At 37.1% G+C, this 17,989-nt stretch overlaps 1 protein-coding gene across 4 annotated transcripts in view; it reads left to right on the plus strand.

Moving 5' to 3' along the window:
- CDH11 (cadherin 11) overlaps positions 1-17,989 on the plus strand; it is an 83,247-nt gene that overhangs the window by 34,298 nt on the left and 30,960 nt on the right. For 3 of the 4 annotated variants that reach the window (XM_049805789.1, XM_049805788.1, XM_049805791.1), the window contains one exon: positions 7,174-7,304. The gene's annotated coding sequence lies outside the window, so the exon portion shown is untranslated. Of the gene's footprint in view, positions 1-6,918; positions 7,006-7,173; positions 7,305-17,989 lie in introns of those variants that run through there. The other variant, XM_049805790.1, reaches the window with a different exon arrangement.

A 17,989-nucleotide genomic window follows, 5' to 3' on the forward strand; every position in this document is an offset into this window, starting at 1 on the left:
GCTTTACAAACGTTTGAAGAGTCAGTGCTGGGTTTGCAATAGGCTTCCCAGAATGAATCATGTATCTTTCTGGGATGACAGAGATATTCAGCGAGTTGAATGAGGTACACAGAAACTTAGAAATGTCAGATCTCTGTGGTGACTTTGAACAACTCCTCTTTATTTATTAATAAAAGGAGAAGGTAGGAAAAAACGTCCCTAAGACCAAAGAACTCTGTCTCTCTCGAGTCTCTTGGACAAATTCTGAGCTATTCTCCTTTATGGTATCTCTGATGTCCCAGAATTATTCTTTCTTGGGTGTCTCCAGTGGACCTGGAACCAGCAGGATGATTTTGTAGAACATTTATATAAAGATTTTTTGAAAGGTTGGTTGAATATTTTTTTTTCTGTGCTGAGTGTCCCCTACAGCTTGACTAATGGGGGCATTCAGCATATACTTCAGTGGCTCTCAATTTTTAGGTTTTCTTTTCAGGTCACTAGAAGAGATTGATAAAAGAGAGCAGAAGAAAGCCAGAGGAAAGAAATAGAGAACAGCCTACTGAAATTGGCAGCAGAGAAAGATAAGATAAATAGAGTGCCAAATGCTAGTGAAGACAGTCTTTGGTATAGCTTTACTCTGGAGGAAGCATCTGGCCATTCGTGTTTAGTGGAAGAAAAGCACCAAAGAATATGAATATGAAAATGGCAAGGGGGGAGGAAACAAACAAGAAAAAAAAAAAATCTGCAGGGAAAATTTGCCATAAAAATATTTCAATGATGGCAAGATCCCACTCTAGTAGTCTCTGATATCTGCTGCTGGTGGAAGCAGAGTTCCAGCACAACTATAGAAGGCTTTAGAGCAATTCTGTATGCCTCTTGCAATGGTAGTAACTGATTTTGTATGCTTTGTATATATAATATGCTTATCCAAGAGAGAAATATATATGAGCATTTTACTGGTGGTGGTTCAAGAACATACACTTAAGTTAATCTGTTAGCAAATATAAAAAGTCAAGCTTTTAGAGGACAAATGAAGACTTTTTGCAAATGCAGGAAATTCAAATTATATACAGTGTGGTACACAGAAATATTTGTTTATGCATGAAAAAGTTGTATAAATTATTTCTATTAAGATTTCTTTACAGATGTATATATCTATATAGGTATGTATGTATAAAAAGTGTGTATCTACGTGCTGTGGATTGTCTTCTTCCAAATTTAGTTTTTAGAAGAAACTCAGAGAAGTTGGAAACATTTAAATGGAGGGCTTGATTTATGATATTTAAAATGACAGAACATACCTGCCTTCAGGCCTCCCAATCCACTTGTATTCTTAGTACCTGGATAGGATGGGACTGGAGCAGCATGAAGCTAATTAATACAGACTTTATCCTCAAGGGCCTATCATCTACCTTCAGGCACTTGTGACCCAAAAGCAAGAAAAAAAATGATAAAGTCATATGGTATTGGGTGAGCACAAGGCCTGGGCACTCATGTGATCTATAAAGAGCTTTTTGGGGGGGGGGGGGGCTAATTTGTTCTTTGTGAGTCCACATGACCCTTTTCTCTTACTGCTACTCAATTTGGCCTTGGACAGATGAGATTTGGGCTTCAGTCTGCAGTCTGTTAATATTCTGAAAGGTGTTAAGATGTATTTTTGTCTCTCATGAGAGCATACATCTATTCTGCTTTTTAGTTTGTTAATTTCTGCTATTGGTTGTAGCCTTCATGTCTAACAGCATATTATTCAGGACAGTCAACTACTTTTCAGTGCACAGTACTTGGAAGCAGTCAGTCTCACCAGTTGCTTGCTTGTGGCATTGCAACTTGCTGAATGTTAGTCAGCACTCAACAGCACGGTGAAGGGATGGGAACACGAAGGGAAAATATTTTGGTGGAGAGTGTAATATTAAATCAGAATAGTTCATAAGAAAGAGAAACAAGCTGTTTACCCGCTTTGAACAGAACCTTGTTTGTGTGAAACCTCTGCAGCTCTTGGGTTTTGTCCTATTCTTGCATGTCCTGCCTTCCACAAGGCATGCCCCTGGGTGGCAAGATCCTTCTTTCCTTCTGGAGGAAGGTATAGGATGGTACAACTGTTTGGTTCAAAATCTGTTTTCAAGCCTCATTTTATGACAGGCTTCCTAGGCGAATCATAGGTTGAAACCTTATCTCCTCCTGTGGACCCACAGAGAGAGAGAGGAGCCCACGCTGGAGCAGGTTTGCTGGCAAGCACTTGTGACCCCATGGGGGACCCACGCTGGCGCAGTTTGTGAAGAACTGCAGCCCGTGGGAAGGACTCATGTTAGAGAAGGTCATGGAGAACTGTCTCCCATGGGAGGGACCCCACAGTGGAGCAGGGGAAGAGTGAGGAGTCCTCCCCCTGAGAAGGATGAAGCGGCAGAGACAAGGTGTGACGAACTGACCCCAACCCCCATTCGCTGTCCCCCTGCGCTGCTGTGGGGGGAGGAGGTAGAGAAAATTGGGAGTAAAGTTAAGCCTGGGAAAAAGGGAGGGGTGGGAGGAAGATGTCTTAAGATTTGGTTTTATTTCGCATTATCCTACTTTGATTCGATTAGTGATAAATTAAATTAATTTTTCCCAAGTTGAGTCTGGTTTGCCCATGACGTGACGGTAATTGGTGAGTGATCTTCTTCCTGTCTTTATCTCGACCCATGAGCCTTTCGTTATATTTTCTCTTCCCTGTCCAACTGCGGGGGGAGTGATAGAGCAGCTTTGGTGGGTGCCTGACGTCCAGCCAGGGTCAACCCACCAGACCTTTTTATTCTTTCTGATGCAATTCTTGCCCTTTTTTTTGTTCTATTACTTTTCATGTGACCATCTTTCAGCATAAGATGGTAAACCCGTAAAGCGTTCATGTCCACACAGAGGCCTTGGTCACGCTGCTAATTTCAGCTAATAACATTAATGAAGTGACAGCCTTAATAACCTAAAGTAACTTTGAAATTGGTGCTGCTTTCAGTGGTGGAGTCAGACCAGATGACCTCCAGAGGTCCCTTCTCACCTAAATGTTCTAAGATGCTATATTTGTTGCTCTGTGTGGGGATTCACATGACTTGACTTAGCCGCCTGTAGTAAGTGGAAAAAGACAGATTCTCCTGGAAGGTGATTCCAAGCATAAGCTTATTTAGATGCTAAGATAATAGCTCGCAGGAGCAATTTATATAAAGCCAAGGACACTACCATCCTAGTCAAGGCACCCAGATATATATTCTCTAGTAGGGTTAAATGCCGATTTTGCACTAAGAGACTTAAACTTCAGTGCAGATCCATTTTTCTTATACCTAAATAGAGACTGCTGACTATATAAAAATATGGTGCCGTTGTGTGTCATGTAGTAGGAACTAGAATAAAACTATGAGAGCTGGCAGGAAACAGATTTTGCTGAAGACATATTCCTGAATAGTGAATTGCCTAAATGATCAGAATATCTTTATGCAAATTATATTTATACTGATGATACAGCTTCAAAAGGGAGGGGAGTTTGGGCGATGCATAGCATAGAATAGAAAACATCAAAAAATGGTATATGAGAAGTCAAGTTTAAACTTTGTATTAAATCAGAACTTGTACCTATATCTTTAGAACAGTTAATTATTCACTGAGGAGAGAAGGTGAGAGAAAAAACGGTGAAGCTCTGCACCCAAACAGTAGAGATACTCAGCTGGCTTGTGGGAGGTCTTAATTCAGGCCTCCTTCCTCTGATTTTTACACCGATTAGTACATTTTTCATAGGTGAAATGTTTTATGGTGTGCCTTTGTTAACTTTTAGAAATGGCTCTAAGGTTAAGTGGTGTGTGGCAGGGTCAGACTGCAAATTCATGGTAGAATCATGGGAAGCTCACATATTCCTAACTCTTGGATTCTGTCTTGTGATTTTGAGCTTAAACCTGTGTTATTTTTATTTTAAATGTTGTTAGATGCTTTTATGCATTTTAACAGTATTGTTGTTGTTTGTTGGGTACATTCTGAATATTTAATTTTCCCACTTGAATATCTGTTTAATATGCAGGTTAGAAATACCTGTATGTTTTGTAGGCTTGTAATAATTAGGGGGAAAAAAGCTATTCAGCCACTCAGCCCATTTGCCTGGGCTGTGTAAAAACATTGTTTCCATATTGGATTTGAATAGGTAGTTTATGAACGATAATTCAGTCAAGAAGTTTCAACTTCTTCAGGTTTTATTTCAGCCATACGGATTACTCTGGCACTTTGAATATGGTCAGTACTTCTTTGCTTGCATAATACTTTAGTTTGGTAGGGTTTTTCCTTAATAATTGTGTATGGTGTAAATCGTTTTTCCATAAGCACTTTTCTAGTAAATTGTAATCGAATAACTTTTTATGTGGAAACCTGACGCAATGGAATTCTGACTATGTTAGAAATGCTTTTTGAAGTTGCGCATTTTATATATATATATATATATTTGGAATATTTTAGTCTCTTTCACTCATTTCTGTGACAGCAGCCAGAATTTTCATTGGGCTTGAAAAAGTTGCAATAATCTGACAACCATTTCATTTCAGAAACTGATCCCTAATGCCTTTGTATCTCTCAGTAATAAGGACCTAAACATATGTAGTTATAAATCCACAGTTTAAATTGTAAGTATTTTGTCTCTATTTCATTAAACGCTCAGATATGTTTCCAAGTTTATTTCTGTAATTGCTCTTCTGGAAATAATTTGACTTTAAAAGCACATTGGATACAATTTTGCTCCAATCTGAGATCTTTGCAGATTTCTAATATTTTTCATCTCTTTTAGTGAGTGTAATGTACCTAGGTCTTTTTTACAGAGACCAATGTGTGTTCAGTATAATTCCTAGCAATCAGGAAAAGGGAAAATGAAGAGAGGAAAATAAATAGATGTTTGGGGTTATTTTGGGTTTCCTTGATTTAAATCTTATATTTTGCATGCTCTTTGATTGTATTAGTTTATTCATTTTGCCAAACAGACCACAAAGCTGTGAATATTTATTTAGTTCTGTTCCTAATAGTTTTTCTAATAGGGAATTATTTTGGTACAATGAAAGACATTTGTAAATGAAGCAGATAAGCCCTTTGGCAGACAAGGACTGTTTTGTTCAACACAAGAATTCTATTGTCCACTGCTTTAGTTGTCAAGTGCCTGGGGAGCCCAGGATTTATGATGATGTTACAATGGCCCTTTCAGAGCGAAGTCTAAGAAGCTGTGAGATTCTGTTCCTCTGCTTTTCAGACTTTCAAATCTTTTTATCATTGAAGGACAATGCAGGATTCAGCTGCTTCTTAGGCCATAGGACTGCCCATTTAACATCAGGCATTGTGAAATAATTACCATAGTGACAATGGGTTTGGGGGGTTTTTTCCCCTCTAACTAGCAACATTTCAAAATAGTTCGAGTTGTCACTTTGTATAAACCGACTCTGAAGCCACAGCTTATTTTACCCCCCCCAAAAAATAATAAAAAAAAATCTTGTTAGGAGATTTGATTTAAAGTGCCACTGTGTCAAATCTATTTGGAGCATTGGAACTGTTTAATGGATGGGGTTTTTTTTAGTTTTCTTGTAATTATAATAGGACTTTGAAACAGCCTTCTGTAAATACAGCAGTTGTTTTTCTTTTGGCTTTTGTGAAGGTTATAGAGTTAGTAGAAACTTACTATTGAAGTTATATTCAACTGCAGCAGAAGATAAGAAAATAAAAACATAATATGCAGTAAAAGTAGTATCTGATACCTATCGATCAATTAATCAGCTGACTATTTCTTGTGCTATAAAAATGATGGAAATCTTTCAGCAGTCTTAAATCATGTTTTTCATGAAAATTCATGAAAAATCTGGAGGAGCTTTTTTCCTCCTTGCTTGATGTTAATATGAAGATTTATTTGCCTCAAATAATGATTAGTGCTACAGAAAAAAATTGATTTGTAACCTCTGATGACTGTTTAAATGCAGTGTAACTGGAAAATGGAGCCCTTACTTGACAGTTAAATTATTATGTACATGGGCACTTCACTGGTGGTCAGGCGTATGCACAGGAAAAAGCTTAATAGTGTAGCAGGTTAGATTGAGGACTGGTAGTATCTGTTATAAAGTATTTGCTGCTTTTAAAAGCCAAAGCAGATCTCAAAAAAAATTAGACCATAGGAATATGTAAGAGAATATTTTGAGAAATACATATCTAAGCAACTGCAAATGTCTTGGGCAAAAGGGAATTTTGAGCTGCAAAGTAATTTGTAAAGATGTTGTCATCTTCAAAGATATTGAACAAATTATCAAAATGAGAAAGTCTATTCAGTTTTAGTCTTTCATGCATTCATATGAGTTGTGAATTAGTTCAAAAGGGTCCTCTATGAAAAAAATCCCTGGTACATAACAATAGCTCACACTGAGTATTTCTTTTGCATTCGATCACATTAACTATATTTTTTACTTATGTGGGAATACATTGTCAGAAACACACAGAATGATGAGGGACTGCTCTGTGAAACTGTGAGCATTCTTAACTTACTGATTTAATTCAAGAAAAGACTTACCTCACCTTATAAGAAATGATTCAGCTGGTTTCTCTTTGTTTCCACACCCTGTCTCAACTCACTATCCCATTTATGAAAGAATTTTAACCACTGAAACAACTTTAGGGGAACTTCTTAGAGGCAGAGGCAGCTCTTGCTCATTTGCTTACTTCAAATATTTTATCCTAGATACCTTTTCCCTACCGTAGTGGCAGTTCTACTTACTAAAATAATCTACTCCCTTCTCCATCATAATGGCAAAAATACTAATTTTCTAATATGCCTTTAGAGCACTTGGAAATGTTCAAAGCACATCTTGGTGGCTAATGGTATCTGCAGCTGTTACTTTTTTCCCTACAGTGTGTTTTGTATTGGATAATGTTCCCAGAACAGATTTTTCCATAGAACTCTGTTTTTTCAGGAGATAATGAAAAAGATGTGAAGGAATTTTGATATGGCCTCCAGCATTTTAGTTATGGGAACAGTCTTGCAATAGTAAGTCTGTTAAGGTAAAAACTGTTTATTAATTTTCTCCTTGGAATTATAAGTATTATTTAATTGCTAGTCTTTAAACTCTCTTTAGGCTACTGTGATAGTTTATAGGCTAGACTTTAGTTTTCTTTTATTATGGTACCAAGTTGCATTGGATTTCAAATGAACTTTTTCATTCTTTGCAGCCAGAGCTGAAGTACTGGATAAGTGGCAACAGAAGGCTTACATCTGCATTGTTATCATAGTCTCATTAAGTGGCATTTCAAATGTGCGGAACATGCTACATAAATTGGCAACAAGTTTCCAGTGGGTGAAGGTAAGTAATACCTCCAAATGTATGATCTTCTGAGTGATGTCAGATATGCATAGCTAGTCTCTCGTTTCTATAGTGTCTAGAGTATTTGTACAATATAGGGGACTTTCTTCAATGACTAGTCCCCCACTTGATGTGTGCTGTGAGCCAGTTTTTCTCATGCATCATCGAGTTTATCCATTGGTCTTGATTGTTACTTTAGGAGAGCTGATGCTGTAAGGCACTGACCATCCTTCTGAGTCTGTAAAGCATGGTTTGATAAGGTGCGTTTTTTGGATCACATTTGTTTAATTTCTTGTTTAAAATACCAGAGAACCTCTTGAAAACTCACAACAATGTAGCACTGAAGAACAGAAATGCAAGAAACTTTCTAATATTTAGGCTTCCAGCTTGATTTTATCAGTCAAAAAGTTTCATACTTTTCTTATTCTAAGCCTACATGATTGAATGGTTAATTTCATATTTGGTTTATTTCTCTGATATTTTGCGCAATACCACTGAGCTTAATATAACCGCTCAGACTTGGGTTAGAAAAAGAATTTAGTGGTGACCCTTAGGCTTCAGAGAAGGTGTGGCTGTGGAAAGTGTGGAAATAGAGCAGTTTGGGAAACCCTAGACCTAAAAATATTTATATCTGCTGCTCTGATGCCTTTAATTTTTCATATCCTCTGTGACTTTCAGTTGTGCTATTACTGGAACCAGTGATTCCACAGAGGTGAGAATTGTCCACTTACAGGAGTATTCATTGCTTTTTTAAAATCAACACAGAAACAAATTAAATGTAATAGATAATAAATGTGTAAATACTATAATTTTTACAGAATCAAAGGCATGATCCCATCTGAATTGTCTAGGATAGAAGGTACAAAGCCAGGATATTAAAGCTCTTTGTCTAGCTGACTCATTCACAGATTTTACATTCAATGCACTCATGTCCTGCTTGACGGATGCTTCATTTCTGTGGAAATGTCCTTGAGTGATGATAATCTTATTTCTGGCAGCCAAATGGGCCTTACACTTAAACATCCTTGTGAACAGCTATATAAGATATGTGTTTATGGTATCCACTGACTTGTTAAGGTAGACTGCAGCAATTAGTATCAGTCTGAAACAGAGTGTATTTGACAGTGATACCAGCAGCATTCAATTTAATTTAGGTGGGAAATGTGTAAGCTCCTTTGCTTCTTAGGAGGAGCTGTAGCTCAGCACATGAGATTGTTATCCCGTCATTCACTGAACACAAGGACCAAATTTTGCAAACAATGCTCAGTTCTTGTTCAGATACAGCTTTTCAATAGAATGAAGTTAAAGAGAGTTTGGTTTGACTGAAGACTTCCTGACTAGGTTTCACATTCATATATGGGTTTCAAGAAGACATAGCAAAAGTACCTTAAATTAGTTATGCGTTAATTTTCTCTGAGTCTCCCCTCCATCCACAGTTATGTGAATTTTCTCACCACTGTTTCAGTTTGCCTCTTCTGGCATTTTCTTGTATCTCAGTTCAAGGTTTAGTTCAGGCCTCTTTCTACTCTTCCTGTTCTTGACTTTAGAGCTACACTTTCAAATAGATTTAATTTTTACAAATTTAAGGACTACAAGGAATGACCTTAAAGGAAAACTTGAAGGCCCATCACTCTCACTAGTAGATGAGATAAATGAATTTAACAAACTGCATCCCTACTCAAGTTTCTTTCATGTCTTATCTGAGAAACTGTTGTGTCTATTTTTGTAGACTTTTTTACATTTCAGAGTTCAAGCAAATAATTTCTGAAAGCAAGCTTCCTGCAGAGTGACTGTGGGATGTTCCCTCTGTTTGGAGTGTGAAGTACCTTCCTGCAAAAGAGGAGGAATAAGAATCGCTTTTGTTGATTATCATGTAAACCTGGGCATCAATATGCTTCTTAAATTCTCTTCTCTTCTTTTGAAGGATCTTTCTTAAATTGTTTCCAGCTGTGCCTGTTCAGGAATGCAAATTTCCTGTTACAGTATGTAGGTAATCAAAGAGTTGAGAAGGTAAAATGTTCATGTTTAACTACTGTTAATGGAACAAAGAACAACAGGGCAGACAGAAAGACACTACTGAGCTCATTTGAGCTATAACATAGGCTTGACTACTCAGTCACACGGGAAGATGGCCAGTAGCTTGATTAAGTGGGAATACCCTGACTAGAGATTTCCTTCCTATACTGCTTGGATTTTCTATACTGAAGTTCTAGAGGGAGTGAGAGTAGGCAAAACTGATACATTTCATCACAATAATATTACTCTGAAAAGCATTATATACGAATAAAGGCTCCATGGGACCCCTCAGAAAGGATACTGCCATATTTAAAAATCCCTCTCATATAGGATGAGAAACTTAGGTTCACTTACTGAATATATAAATCAGTGTTGTGTAATATATACTTTGCCTCTTTCATATATAGCATCCTTTTTATTATTTGTTTTTAATTCTCATGTAGTAAGCCTGGACTATAATGGGAAAAATGGTATTCCTGACATACAGAGTGGATCTTGGAGGGAAATTACTGTATAGTTTTGTTTCTGCATGAATGCCATGTGGAAAGAAGATTAATTTTCAGTTACTTCGAATCACCCTGTCTTACTACAGTGCTAGCATGTTTAATGAAGCCTACACATTTGAACAGAAAGTGTTACATCTCCAATTGCCTGCTTTATCCTGTATTACACGTCTCACTTCGCTTCTATAGAAGTAGCCTTTTATATAGGTATTAAGACCTGAAGTTTGGAATTCTCAGCTTCAACCCACAGAACTACAGCTCAGAACAAACGCCTAGTATATCTGCAGGATTGGCCTATTACATATATTTTTGGATGGATATTAGTAGTCTAAATGAAATAGGCTCACTTATGAGGACAAAAGCTTTGATTTTAGTAGGATGACTCTTTAGTGTACATCGAATCCTCAGGTTCTTGAAGGCCTGAGAGTGAAATGTTAGGAGTCATCTGCTTGTGTCAGTCTTATTTCACATAGTCTGTGTAACGAGATAGATTCTTAATTTGTTACTTCTGCTTTTTTTGTTGCTTGAGCTAAAACACCTTTGGAAATATTGTTAGAATAATTATAAGACATATATCCTGGTCAGATACCAAAGACTAATGATTATTTTGTTATAAATTACAAAGACTTCTAAAAGACATCAAGTGGGAAAATATGTTCACATTGCCCTATCTCTTGTAGTCTTGATACCTTGCAATATGGACAATTTAGACTTTCCTATCTGCTTCTTAATAGAAAATTATTTCTATGAAGTATTGTTGCCTTGAAAAAATCTGACTCTGTTGAAATGTGTAGTTTGTTGTTGGAAACAACTAACTTTTACCTGAACTGAAATTCAGGTCTCAGTGACAAAAAGTTTGTTTCAGCTCAAAAGCTGAAACAACTGAGTCATCAAGCACTCACCTCTGCATTTTCCCAGCCTTCGGGGAAATCCCAGCCCTATTTGGGCTGCAGCCCTGTGGGCTGGAGCAGCCTGGCTGCGCTAAGTCACAGGAAACTCCTGAGGTTCCCTCAAGGCGTGAGAATTGTCTAAGCAAAGGAGAGACTGGCCATAAGAGGAGAAAAAGGCGTTAAGAGATTGATACCTTGACTGAAAAACTCACCAAAAGTCCAATTTGCCTGTGAGTCAAACAGCTTCAAATAGTTTGCGTTTAGTTGTGAAATGTGTTCTGATAAAATTAATTTCTGACAAAATTTCCATAGTTATTTTAAAGGTGAGAAGTGTGAACCAAAAGGTAAATCAAAGTGTTTCAGAAACAATTTTGATAGGAATTTATTGAGAAAACTGTTGTCAGCTTTAACTATAAATGCTCCCTATAGTTGCTCTCTTTGGTCTTCAATAATAATGATAAAAATAGCGTATATTAAAACATACACCATCATGCCTCCAAGAACAAGGGGGCAGAAAAAATAAACATAAGAGTGCTAGAAAAAATAAACATAAGAGAAAAATAAATTGTGTGTCTTGCACATATATACTATATATATAAAAGATTACTGTGTTCTCAGCCTTTCAAGGTTTCATATGCAAGAAAAACTGTCTTGAGTTCTACTCAGAAGCTAGTTTGCTGTCTCAAACATGGACATATTCTGTAGGCTATAAAATAAAACAAAATTTAGTCTATCTAATTCTTTTGAGATACTTAACCAAACTTCTTAAAAATGGTTTCAGTATCAGTATCAGGAATGCTTGCTAATATAACCATGCAAACATATACAATTTATGTGGCTTTACTAATCTGTATAAACACTAATAAAGTCACAGAAGTTGTAATTGGTAAAATCTAATGTAATGCAAAGGATTTTCCCACTTTATTCCTGACAACCTGCATTTGCAACCATTCAGTTACTTTATTTTAAAATGGCTTTTCAATTACATTCTAGTGCTGTAGGGGAAAGCCTTTTGACAAAGGCATGACATAAACCATTTATATTGCAGCTCCATCATAGTTCCCATAGCTAAACTAGACTGGACAGTTCATTAAAAAGAAAAATTAATAGTACAAGGTTGCAGGGAAACAATAACAGATTATGACTGGCCTGTGGCAGCCCAGTGAATTCATGTAGTGGAATAAAAATGATTCCCTTGTCTCGTAAATGAAGGTTTGTTCCAAGGTTTTAGGCAAAGTCTATACTTCTATTCTTTTACAGGAAAAAGCCATACAGTTTCTTGTCTATAAAAGCAATGCTTTGTAATTCCTGCAGAAGATTAATATATACTCTTTTGGGACGGAAAGCACGTATTTCATAATGTTTGAATGCATACTAACAAACATAATATAAAAGAGAATAGATCAGAACACACTAAATGGCTACATAAAGCAAAAAACTAACCTTCTCAGAGCTGGGCAGAGGCGTGGAGGGGCAAAGTGAGGGCCGAGTCAGGACTCATTTCTTATCTGAGGTAGTAACTGCTCTAGACCAGTCTAAAATTGCTATACTTCAGTGTGCCCAAAAAGAAGTATATGTGATTCAATGACATTTCTTTTAGGTCCATTGCTGCTACCTGTGTAACATCACATGTGATTTATCTCTTGCTTAAGGTTGTTCTTAAAGGTGTAACCAAGTCCTAATGGCCTCTTTCTAAATGTTACCACATATTTTCCTAGTTTCCTCAGCGTTTCATGGTTCAGATTTTCTGTATAATTCTGGTATGTGTGGCAAGTACACAGACTTATATTTAATGTTGAAATCTGAGTTTTATTATAGCAATGCTATAAATTCCTGTCTCAGAAGGTATTTCAGTGAATATGGGCTCCAGGATGCATTAACCATTTCTTTTGGCCAGTAGCCACAACCTTCTGATGAATTCAACGGGATAACAGGAGAGGCCAGAAAAGGGGAAGTCTGAGCCAATACAATGTTTGGAATCAAATACAGCACTGACCCTCCAGGGTATTCTCTGGTTCTGTTTGTGAACACAATATTCTTTTAGAAACAACAGCCTGAAATACTGAAAAGTCATGGTTCTGGGATCTGATCCCCTTGTACTTTTACAGGTTTATACCTACTTTTACAAGAGAACTTGGGTACTTGGCCTCCCATTCTCTCTTCTCTCCCCCCAAAATAGAAAAACAGATTATGTAATCTCAAAAGTCCGATCACTCGGAGAGGCCTCCTGGCTGTCTTGGCTTAGTTTCATGCTATAAGCTATATTTTGTGAACCAAGGCTGCACTGAAGCAAAAATAACCAACCATCCAAAAGACTGTCCCTTGACCTCCTGAGCTGTTTTCATACTTTCACTGCAGGCAACATGAATGAGTTGCTGCATGTCAGAGAGATGAATATTTCTCTTAACTTTTAAAAGGGAACGTGTTTACACAAACATTTAGCACTCACTAGTGAGCTGTTCATTTCAAGACTGGGTACTAACTGCAAACTTCACTGCTGTGTTCTTCCTTTTACATCTCCAAAGGTACTGCTTCTGTCTTCTCTGCTCTCTGCTCTGTGTAAGACACAGGAGAGAACAGCCCCATCACAGGGAAGTCTTTCAGTGAATCACAATGACTCACTCCGAGGAAAGCTCGACAACGACTGTGTTGTGCTTTTTCACAGTAAAGCTAGTGACCCAGTGGTTACTGCTACTTTGCTGCTTGCAGGATAAACAGAATCACACAATAGTTGTGTATTCAAGAAACCTCCCATCAAATGGAATGACCTTTTTTCTCCTTGTAGGTCTGTAGTGATTTGATTTACTTAAAAAGCACTTTGATTTAACAAATACAAAGATCAATTAAATGTTTAAGTGGGAAAACTTCCTAGCAAAGAATAGAATGGTAATGGCTTTTTAAATAACTGTTGAAACCAACTCTCCTAAGCCTAGGTTGGTGTTCTGTTGACCCAGTCGTTATCCAGGTTACTTCTGTTCCCCACATGCTGTTACCTCCTTTCAGCACAGACTCCGTTTCCTTGGTTTTTTGTTCCACTGAACTATTTTGCCTGTGAGCAGTTACCGGTGTGTTGCATCCAGGTTTCAGACCAGGTTGCTTGAAGCCTCCACCAGTTTATTATGCTACAGCTTGTGGAGGTCATTTCTGCCAAAGGAACAAAACTTCTATGGAAAGCCAAGAATGCACTGTTAACGTAAAGTCTTAGCAGTCTAACCAAAGAATTATTAGTTCACCTGTGTTGAGCTCTTATACAAGTTATGTACAGTCAAAAGTGATACACACAAGCTTTTTAGTATCTGCTTTTTTTTTCCTGGTGTCACACACACCATCAGCTGCCTCTCAGGCGGGGTTGGGGTTGGAGGGCCCTTGCATCCCAGAGCAATACAATGATAGTTCCTTCTTCCTCCTCACTCTAGAATCCACCTGGAGTCATTTTTATGTTTGCTAACATGCTCCACATCTCCACACCTTGCACTTTCTTCATTGGTCTGTATATAGAATGTGAATGTGGTCCTTTGTTCTCTGTGTTATCTCTAAAACTGGTTTTGTGCAGCTTCCAAAGTTGCACTTGTTCAATGGCCAGTAGCTGGCCCCTGGTGAGCAGTTTACAGCCTTGGGGCTTCCAGCATCATCTTGTATCTGGACTTTCAAATCTCCTCATATCATCCCATGCTTGTCTTTATGTTGCATTTTATTTGGGGGTCATAGATAGTTCATTCTATACAGAATAGTAAATTGTTATCTATTCATTACAAATATATACGTAAAACAACTGTATTACAACACACAGTCATCCAAACCTAAGCAAAAAGCCAAAAAAAATTAGGCAATAGTCACCTGGTCCTTAGATAACTTGTTACAGCCAAATGAGTTAATCAAAACCAGGCCCCAGGGAGGCCAAAACAAGTCCTGATGAAGCCTAACAAGTCCTAATGGGCCCTGAGGCCTGTGCTGTTAGCTTCACACACAGCCTTTGGCGTGTTGTCAGCAATGGTAACACCATTTTACTGGCTTTACAAAGCTCTGAAATTTTAAGTTTAAGTTCACGTTACACATGGAAAATTATTTTTTACACTATTTAATTAAACCCCATTATAAAGTAGGCATTTAGTAAGCATTCATATTGGCAATCTTATTCTTACATAATCATTCTTATCACATATTATAGTTGGGTCTAGTTATAGTTGTGTTTACAAATAGCATAGCATAATATAAGTGCCTGCGTATGACCTCCATAATGAATTCTTCCTGCTTATAATATGTATTTATCACTCTTTGATCTGATTCTAAGCTCACTTAGTGAAGGTTAAGCCAGAAGGGGTCCACAAAATTCTCACAGAGTTAAAAAAAAAAAAAAGTTAAGTTTTTTAAGGCAATGTTTACCCTGACAGCCATTACATTTGGACAAGAAATGTCTGTCTGTTCAGAAAGATGTTCCCAGTTCTTGGATGAATCCCCAGATCCAGTTTCTCCAGCTGGTGCTTGTCTGATGCTTTATTCTCTCTGACCACTGGATTTCCAGGAAGCTATTTTTGATTGTAGGTGAAGTACAAATTGTACCAAATAATTCCTTTTCCTTTTGCTCACTCTTGTGAGTTTTTGAGTTGAAAACACCGTCTTTTGGTCTTCAAAGTAGCAAGAAAGTATAGGGTTAGCATTGTAGAAGAGCACTATATCACTGTCCTTGGATGTGATATTGAAAAGACACCACACAGAAGTTCAAATGCTAATCCATATGGGTTGGTCTTATGCAACCTTATATTATTTAGCAAAGAAATCTAAAGCAAAATGTAAGATGGGAGCATTCAGTGTTATACACAAAGAAGAACATACACACTGAAGTTTTGCATAGGCTTTTAAATGAAAAACTCCAGATTCTTTGTAACGTGAACAAAACCAGCAAGCATTAGTATTGCATTTAAATTCTGCGAAGTCTGAGATAACTGGACTAGACCATAGAACAAGGTAGAGGGTTATGTCAGCCTGCTCTGATGGTTAAATCAGTGGATGCTACAGGTTGCTTAGAAGGTATACGGCAAATTTGCGCAAACAACAGGGGAATCTTTAACAAAGTTAAAAAACTTAATCTGAGAAAAAAACCATAAACAAAGCTCATGGTACACTCAGCACACTGCAACTAACACTTTTAGCCTGACTTGTAAACAAGAGGAAAAGTACAGATGAAACATAAAGTTATGTATTTGGAAATTACATGGAACTGTTAAAGCCTCATTTCTCTGTATCAAATACGATGAAATTCACAGAGATGAGAGGTATTTGATCTGATGAATTGCCAGACACAGAACCCTCTTAATCGAACTAGAGTAACCCGGTCTCCAAACCTTCATGCTCTTGCAAACATGATGTATTTGTGCTCGCATGGAGAATACCATTTTGTACAATACACTTGCTCATTAGTCTTGGGCTTTCAGTCACCTTCATCTTGTCCACCAGCTAGTTGCTTCTAACATGGTAATTTGGGCTTCTAGTTCGCTGTAGCTCTCTTGGGCTTAACGCATATGGTCTCTAAAAGATTTCTGTGGACACAACTTCCATTTTCTTTCTCTATGCACTCCCAGGACTGTCAGCAGTCATTTTAGTTTGTTTCTTATTTCAACTGTCAAATCGACATTTCCTTTATAAAAACTAAAAAGGTCCAAAGTTTCTAAGTACTCCATCCTTCTTCCAATAAATGTAGCAAGTACCAATGTATTTAGAAAGATTATGTTTGGTGACAGACTCTCTCATCTCTCTTTACCCTAATAGTTCCTTTTCCAGAAAAAACTTAATTACTCCAAGAGCAATTTATTTAATTACCATTATGGAAGACTTCAAAGGAAATTGGTTGGATTGAAATAGTTATATCACCCTGGCAACTTTTTTAAAAGAACATTTTGGTAGAAAATATGCTGAATGTAAGGGTATATTTAATGTGGAAAAAAAAAAGCCTAATCCTATTCTTTTGGCTGAAGCTTTCAGTCTTTTTTATATATGTTTGTGTGTATATATATATGTATGTTAATTCTTTTTAATATTGTTATTGGCCTCTATTTTTCTGCTATGAATATAAATTCTTTCCCCTGTACTTGGCTCATATTAAGGTCATTCCATCCAAAAATTACACTGTTTTCAATCCAGCAGTTCTACCAAGTGTCAGGTTGTTTTCCTCTTTCTTTTTTCACAAGCTCATTTTAAGTAACACTTCACGGGTCTTCATTAGTGAGAAAACTCTCTCTTATTGATTTGGAAGCTAAAGCTTTGCCTGACTGTACACACGTTCGTTCATACTCAAGTACTTTTATACTGTCCTGTTGGTTAAAAAAGACATTGGCAATCTAAGATGCAGAAATATAAGACTGCTGATCTAAGATGCAGATATATGCCAGAAGTCCTAATTATTGCACTTGCCCTTGCCATCAGAGAAATGGTAGCAAAAGGTAGAGTATTTATATCTCCAAAACATATAATGCACTTCCAGAGTGTATTTATTTATAGCTGATTCATAGTTTCAGCTATGAATAACGCTAATTAAACAAATGCCCATTATTGCCAATTTCCCCTGACGAGCTTTCTGTGGAACAGCAGTTTCTGAAACTAGGGCTTTTATGCAAGAACAGCTACAGGTTCAAGGTGTTTAAATTTTGCCTCTTCTGCATGATACCATGGCATCAAACATGGTTTCAACTGTAGCAAGACACTGCCTTAAAACTATTGTTGTTAATGGTTTCTATCAGAAGAATAGAAATGAAGTGTTCTGTTACAGTCATCTGTAATTACAGGTCAGAAATATTGCCAATCCATAATCTCTGGGATGTATTAGTTTTTCATATGATCAGTTAGAAATATGTAATGAACAGGTTTAATTCAAAATGAACTATGTTCGTGCAAAATACACTGAATCATTTGTCCTTTTTTTGCAAATGTAGCATTTGCATGAAAAACAAATTTTAATTGCAAGCTGACAAGCCTGTCTTTTTTGTGTTATTTATATGCTTAGTATCTAATTGCATCACCTTAGCACCTCTTGTTGCATTTTTGGTTTTGTATCATAATATTGGGAATTATGTCTTAGTCCTTATAGCTTTGGAACACTGAAAATACAGATAGTTCCTCTGTTTTGCGCTCAGAACAGGTCAGGCTGTGCAGGAAGCCAAAGGGAAGGTTGTATCTAATGTTTTCTTTGTTTGTGTGTTTGTTTTTTAAGTTAAATGGAAATATTTCATGATGACTACTTACAACAAGACATCTCGGAAGATACTTATGCAAATATTGTTTG

This window comes from Accipiter gentilis, chromosome 7 (genome assembly GCF_929443795.1).
Source record: "Accipiter gentilis chromosome 7, bAccGen1.1, whole genome shotgun sequence".
NCBI classification, from domain to species: domain Eukaryota; kingdom Metazoa; phylum Chordata; class Aves; order Accipitriformes; family Accipitridae; genus Astur; species Astur gentilis.